This window comes from Dipodomys merriami, unplaced genomic scaffold (genome assembly GCF_024711535.1).
Source record: "Dipodomys merriami isolate MVZ:Mamm:240054 unplaced genomic scaffold, mDipMer1.0.p SCAF_139, whole genome shotgun sequence".
In the NCBI taxonomy this organism is placed as follows: Eukaryota; Metazoa; Chordata; class Mammalia; order Rodentia; family Heteromyidae; genus Dipodomys; species Dipodomys merriami.
In genome coordinates this window covers 272,120-277,745 of record NW_027202704.1, presented here as the reverse complement: position 1 = coordinate 277,745, position 5,626 = coordinate 272,120, and the positions used below count along the sequence as shown (strand labels likewise).

At 41.5% G+C, this 5,626-nt stretch overlaps 1 long non-coding RNA gene across 1 annotated transcript; it reads left to right on the top strand.

Moving 5' to 3' along the window:
- Nucleotides 1–2,393: 2,393 nt before the first annotated feature.
- LOC138825631 (uncharacterized) lies at nucleotides 2,394–4,816 on the top strand. The gene is made up of 4 exons (XR_011371443.1): nucleotides 2,394–2,453; nucleotides 2,754–2,945; nucleotides 3,644–3,686; nucleotides 4,628–4,816. It is a non-coding gene; the product is annotated as an uncharacterized lncRNA (long non-coding RNA).
- Nucleotides 4,817–5,626: the final 810 nt, after the last annotated feature.

The following is a 5,626-nucleotide window of genomic DNA, read 5'->3' as shown; positions in this document are numbered from 1 at the left end:
CTAATTGGCAGTAAATTTTGAGCTGATGCCAGCTACATGAAATTCATCTGCTCAGGAAAAAAACTTTGTAAACCTGAGAGTGTGTTTCTATTGATATCTGTCTGAAGGCCTACATAGGTAACTGAGGCATTGTTAGGATTACTAGAGATCACATTCCTATGCCATCCAGAAAGATCCTTTTGTAAACTAGAAGTCTAAATAAGCTCCACTGCTGTAGCCAGAAAAAGGTCTGTGCATTTGTTAAAAGTTAAAATATTGTTCTTAATGACATTTAACCCTGATAACCTCTTTGTAAAATAGGCTATGTTTATAGGTTCCTGGCTAACTAGGATCAACATCCCTGAGTCAGCTTGAAGAAGTGACAGAAGCTGAATCTTTGCCCAACATCCCCTTTTAAGAACAAGGGACCAGATTCACTTTTTTAAAAATGTGGCAAAACAGACAGAAGGAAAAGACATGGGAAATAATAGTACAGGCCTGAGCCCTATATATCTGCCTAGAAAATCCTAGCCCTATTAAAAGAACTATCTAATTTAAAATGTTGTCAGCTTGGTAAATTGTCCTGGGCTATTGTCTAAATAGTTTTAAAATCTAGTGGGGTCACAGCCTGCCAAGCCTATGCCATGTGTCCTTAACCAGGTTGTGTAGGAATTTGCAGCTCAGCACGAGGTGTGACTGTCCTTTGGAGCCACTGAGAGACCCTGTGCTGCTGCTGCTGTTGCTGCTGCTGCTGCACACCCTAATGGGTAAAGTTCAACGACAGCCTGACAGTCACCTGGAGGAAATCTACATCATCACTCAGACCACCTCCACTGTAGTAAAATAGACTGAACTCCTGCTTGACTCCATCACCTGAGAATGCTTCCCTGTTGATATCTACTACAAAATAATATCATGTGGGACATTCTTTTAGTGATATCTAGTAACCCTCTCTACTCCCACAGTGGATATTAGTGGCAAGGTTATTGCTGAATTGCCTTAGGCACTTCAGGGTCACAGCCTCTTTTCTCTCTGGTAGGGTAATAACCTGCTTCTTCCTGGGTATGTTTTAAAGATAAAGGAGGATTTCTTTTTTAAATCAACGGAGACAGTAAGAGGAATGAGACCCAGCCCTAATCTTAGCCTTAAAATCTAACAAGCTTTTCATCCCATTAGTGCCCTGAGGCTTTCTGAGATAACATGGTTCCACAAGTCAAAGTAAAAATGGGCACACACACACACACACACACATATACACACACACACACACACACAAACACTCCCACAGAGACGTACACACACAGAGTCACAGGCAATATTGTATCTTAAATTCTTATCCAGAGATTGGACAACAGCCCACTTATTTGTGAAGGTTTTTCTTGATTATTTTGAAGGAGGAGGATAGTTCATGAGACACAGGTGACAAGACTTTAGTGAGGAATACTTTATAAACAACTAGCTTATAAAAAGAACAGGAGCACGGTTTTTATCTTTAAATCTTACATTCCTTCAACTATAGTTTTAAATAATAATCATTGAGGGGCTGGGAAGGTGGCTCAGTGGTAGAGTGCTTGTCTTGCATGCATGACGCCCTGTGTTCAATTCCTCAGCACCACATAAGCAAAAAAAGAAAAAATCCAGAAGTGGCGCTGTGCCTCAAGTGATAGATTGCTAGCCTTGAGCTGAAGAGCTGAGAGACAGCGCCCAGGCCCAGAGTTCAGGCCCCACGACTGGACACCCATTCAAAAAAAAATAATCATTGAATTATGAGAAGACAATGCAGCACCTCTTCCCTTCTCCCCTTCCCCTCTGTCATAAAATATGACAAAAGTATCAAAAATAGTCTTTTATCTTAAAAAAATGTACACGTGTAAAAATGTCTGACTATATGTGTAAGGTTTTTTCAATATTTTTATGATTTTTCCCACCTCTAAGTATTTGTCTTTGGGCAGATTACAGCACACAGGGGCTTCAAGAGCAAACAAAAGATTAGGAAACATGAACCAAACAGTGTCCTAGGAAGTAGATGCAAAAAGCACATGGCAGGCTGAGAGGGCCCTGAGAGGCAAAATGATTTTTGCAGAACAAGAGGAATAGTGAAAAATAAGGAATAAGGCATGGATCTCACCTACGAAAGCTTCCTTGAGGCTGAGACCATGCTGGTTCCTAGGCCTACCTGAGGATGTTGGGATTTGACAATGTCCACATTTGTATAGAGTGATGTGGGAGGGGAAATTTCAGCCTCCCGTTTGTCTTTGGGATGGTCTTATGTGAGTAAGCAGCTTAGATCATTGGGCTCTGAGAGATGACACTACTTCCCTCACAATGGAATAGAATATGGAACTCTGAGACCCAGGCAACTGTAACTTACAGTCAGCTCTAGCCAGCTCACTTGGCCTGTGGCTCAGAAACAAGAAAGATATTCCTGTATTGTTTTCAAAGTTCAAGAGAATCAGGTCCCAGGCATGAGAGGGGTGAGTGCCTCACTCAATACTGCAGACATTGGATCAGTGCCAAACCACGAATCCAATGTCTCAGGCCTTTTTATAAGAAGAAATAAAGGGAATCACAAGGCAACTCAGGTCAGGTGTAACTATGACAGGAAACCTATTTAATCTCATTCTAGCCCACAGTACAGGCTTCTTCTTGTGTTTTTATATGTGTATATTGATAAAATATTTACTGTGTACTTTTCAATCCTATTACTCTATTACTCATTTTGAAGTGTACTCCCATTTCCATGTTTCAAAGATTCATTCTTTTTACCACCTCAGTGTGACAATGAGTCTGCTCAAATCCTGAATGTGCCTTATAATATATGGAGCTTGGACTCAGGCTTGTTGGAAATGCTGGTAATGGACCTGATCCCTGCCTACCAGAAAGGTGATCTCTTCTATGTTGGAAACTTCCACCGCCACTATAGAGAGTGGGAGACAATGGAGCAGTTGCTGGATATTGTTTAAAAAGTGAGTGTTCCTCATTCAAATCCAGGACTGATGAGACCCCCTGGCAGATTATTGGAATACTTGGTACCTCTCTGAGACTGTTTCACTGGGGTTTTATCACAGGAGCTTGGCTTGAGACAAAGAAGTGTATTCCCTGGATAACTCCTTACGAGTGGCCTGCCAGAACATTTCATTTTCCTCAGAAGCTAGTGGAGCCTTAACAGTTTGCTTGCTGAGAGACTAGGATTAAAGGAATGAGCCAGTGTCACCCAACATCCACCCTCACCTAGGAAATCACTATCTTGGAGGCCTTTGAAGGAATATAGATGGAAGAAAGAATGGAACTTGAACTTGGGGCCTGAGTGCTGTTCTGTTCATATCACTCTACCATTTAAGCTCCAAGTCCAGGTCTGGCCTTTGGCTGGTTAATTGAAGATAAGTGTCTTTAGAATTTTACAAACTAGACTGGGTTCAAACTGTGATCCTTAGATCTCACCCTCATGATTAGTAGGATTAGAGGCATGAGCCATGGGACATTTATTTGGACAAATGCTGATAAGCATCCTCACAGAATTTCCATGAAATTGTATAGACATATCTCTACTTTTTGTCTGTTATGTTTACATTACCATATGTGACTTAACCAGTCCCATGTCTGTCCTGTTAGTTCACAAAAGAGAAGCATAGAGTAACTTCCTTCTCTCCTCCCATTGGTACAGATCCTTCTACCGTAACTGGGAGGAAGATGAACAAGATGAAGAAGTAAGTGGACGTTGACACAAAGAGAAGTTCTGTCCTTGAAAACTGGGTATCTTTGAGGTGTCTGAATCAAAGTCAACTTCCTTCTTTGCACACCAGTTGTGATTTTCACCAGGGGGTTGAGGCTTGGCACTTCAGTGGATAGCAGATTACACAGTGTGGATGTGGTTGTGGTTTTGGACTCTCATGGATGACGAGGGGGGTATGTATAGCAAGTCAGATCAAGAGGGGAAACAACCTTCTCCTCCTAACATAGGGAGAATTTTAGATGATTATATTTGAGAAATTTCTAGAAGTGGGTTGTGAGGAGCATCCTGCTTGCAGGAGTCTCTTCCTACAACATGCAAGTCCCGCCAGAAAGAGGCTATAGTACAAAGCTCAGGATGGGGAGGAAAGGCTCTCATTTTCCTTGTCACCAATCTGCCCATAGCATAGTTTGTTCCATCTTCCCTATGTGGATGGACTTCTACCTTGATGATTTCTATGAGAACAAGAACCATGACACCCTGAAAGAACTTACACAGTATGTCAAGCTCAAGATGCCCTCTTCAGACTTGCTCTTCTGCTTACATATTCTTCTGGACCAGCTAGAGGAACGCATGGCCCATGAGACCAAGAAAAAGTGGAAGAAGTCCTTGTTTAGATACCTCAGAGCTGGTGAATATGGATGGAACTTGGGTCTTTAGGCATGGGCAGGATGGGCATAGAGCCCTTAGTACTCCCCAGCTTGGCAAAATATCCTTTTATGGATATTCTTTGCCAGGTAATATCTGTTCTCCTTTGAAGGAACTTGGAAGTAGCCACTCATTAGAAACATGCTAACTTCTCATCAGTGTTCAGTCCAAACTCAAGTTCTACAGCTTCCCCCATTAGATTCTCATGAAAGTTTAGTCACACCTTAACTTCTTGAGTTCTAAGACTCCTGTACCTATTTCCATTCTCAGGTTTGTATCACAGTAGAGCAGCTCCTGCAGTTCTCCAGATAAAGAACCCATCAGTGATGTCGTTTATGATGACTCATGGAAATCAGAAAACATTACTGATCTCCAGAAGGCATGTGAACATAGAGGGTGTTTTTTTAATATATAGAAAGGCCCAAGCAGGTTTTGAGTCTTGTGGACATCCCACTGGTTGTGAACCCCACATGTGAAGCAGGAGTACCTGCACTTACTGCCAAGGAAGAAGATGATCCAGAATATCTTCCAGTGATGTTGATAATCCACCTAGATTAGCTCCAAACAAGTCAAAAAGACATGTCTTGGTATGCAGTGTAAATGTATGCTAATGGAAAATGACCCCAGTGTATCTTCAGGAAAACCAATAAGTGAGGTCCAAAATCTAGATTCAGTTGAGGAAAGGGAATCTTTCCTCACAGAATATCCTGACCAATCTGTCCTCCTGAAGGGGATCCAGTTTCCAATTGAGAAATTAGAATCTGTCCCTCCTTGGACTCAGGAAGAAAACCCTGTCTTTAATGAGGAAGTAAATCCCTTTTAGGACTCTGAGGCAGAATTTCTTTCTGAAGGCAACTTAGAAGCCAATCTAGATTTAGAGATTCCTTCCCCCATTCCTGGGAAAACCTGTATTTTTTTGTCCTGATGGTTATAAAATGCTCATTCTATTTATTTTTCTAACTTTATTAAAATGTTAGTGTTTTTTATATAATCTAGTATTCATGAATCCTAATTATGTTTTTAAGCCTACAATCTGAAGCATTGTGCATACGTGTTCTGTGGGAGGAAAACAGAGTGACAGGGTGCTGTACAAGAGAGCCTACTGCATATTACTCAACTGTTAAATGCACAGGGAGCAGCAAGGAAGCCAGGCCATGCCTGTATGGGGAAATAAGGTGGCTACAAAAGGTCTATGACATAGCAGGATAGAGGTCCTAGAAAGCTGTTCTGTCAATTTGGACAAATGTCACAATACTTATAGTGGTATGT